The sequence below is a fragment of the Scomber japonicus genome, chromosome 16 (assembly GCF_027409825.1).
Source record: "Scomber japonicus isolate fScoJap1 chromosome 16, fScoJap1.pri, whole genome shotgun sequence".
Lineage (NCBI taxonomy): Eukaryota > Metazoa > Chordata > Actinopteri > Scombriformes > Scombridae > Scomber > Scomber japonicus.
This window is the reverse complement of record NC_070593.1, coordinates 1,138,611-1,140,578: the sequence shown is the minus strand read 5'-3', so window position 1 is coordinate 1,140,578 and position 1,968 is coordinate 1,138,611.

Below are 1,968 nucleotides of genomic sequence, written 5' to 3'. Positions count from 1 at the left end.
TCATGCAGATCGTAGATACATTTACCTTTAATATTTAAATAGAGAGACACTGAAATGTTATCTGTAACCTCGACTTTACCTCTCAGTGTGTCATGCTTGTTGTGCTGATGATTAAAACACTGATTTCTCTCTGTTAGAAGAACGTAAGAACCTAAAATGCTGCAGAACAAGCAGCAATGCAAGAATTCCCGACATCAAGGAGTGTTACGAACAGATGCCAAGACCGGACTGCAACTTCCACTCCTTTGTGTAAGTACAACGTGTTTTTAAAGAATCTAAATGTGAATAAATCTGTATTCATCTCTCTGATCTGCTGAGAGGTTCCTCATGATACCAGAACAACACTCAGGAAACTTCAGCTTCATTCAAATTTAATAATATTTAATGAGGTGTTGTGTGTAGCAGCAACATAACAAATGTCTAATTCTTTCATTTCTGGTTTCTGTTTCTAGGGTCTTAAGTCAAAGTGGTAAGCAATACTGTGTGGATCTAGGTGCTCGGTGGCTCAAACGTCGTATCATTGAGGTGAGAATTATGTGTTAAAATGTGTTGGCTCAGCTATCAGGATGCTTTACAAGTCCATCAGGGTGAGCTACTGTTAGAAGGTAACACTATATTTCATGAATCTTTTCTTTCTGTCTCTCTCACAGGGTCTGAAGTGTCCTCCCTTCATCCCGCCCTAACGCAGAGTTGAAGTCCTGAACAAAGTCGACATGGAATAAAAACAGCTGCCAGAATCATTTCTGATCATTTACTGCTTCCTGCTTTTACTGCAATATAAAGATAGATAAATATAGATAACTGAACATGTTTCAGGCACAGCTTTGCTTTTTTTGGAGGGAAATAATCCTGCAACCAAAAATAATAAATCATTTAGAAAGTGAGTGTCTCTTGAGTTTTTAATTCTTACTCTTAGTGTGTTATAGTGCAGTACAGTCACAGAGGTGGTGACTTAGTGCTGTTTGATCGCTGTCATGATAACAGCTTCACTTAGATAACACTAAAGAAATGAGGTTACACTTCCTGTCAGTGATGTGTTTATGGTCCATGTGGTTTAGTTTAAATTTAAAGGGTTAAAATGTGAAAATAAACGTATGAATAACTTCACACATTCTTTTTTTGTGGACCCAGCATCAAATTTCTGCTTTTAATCCATTTAGAGAGAATATATTAGAGGATTATGGTAAAAATGTCTAAGTGGTGTAACCATAAAAACTTTGTACCAAATAATTCAACGTTGCTTAAAAACAGTAAATAGTCAATAAAACACCTTCCTTCCTTCCTTCCTACCTAACACCATATCAACTAGTGTGGCATGATCTTACATTATAACTTTTATATTAAATAAAGCTAATGGAATACTATTGTTCTAAATATTACATTTCATCTGGAGAATCATGGAGATCAGGAAACATTTACATGTTTTAAATGAAGTCATTATTAGTATCGAGGCCTTTCAGGACGCCTTGTTCTGATAGTAAGAGGAAAAAAGTGGTGAGTGGTAAACGTGTCTGTGACGACATTAACAGAGATGATACCTCTAATTAACTGTTACATGACAGGGGATGTGGTGGGAGACACAGTCAGATCAGAAACAGATCAAACTATAGATTAAAACCAACACTACAACGAGTCGACTCACGGATAAACCGAAAGGCTTCACTGAAGATCACCGGCCTTATTCAGACAAATACTGAAATAACCAAGAATTAAAATCTCATCAGAATGAAAAACACGACCTGAGATAAGAAAAAAGCCTCAAATATTATGATGTGAAGTTTGGAGATTAAAGATCATTCATTTAACCCTTACATACTGTTCAGGGTAAACTCCAGATACACACAGCAACCACACACACATCCACACACATATCTATACCCACAGCAGCCACACACACATCCACACACATATCTATACACACAGCAGCCACACACAGCAGCCACACACAAAGGTTCAGAGAGCGCTGAG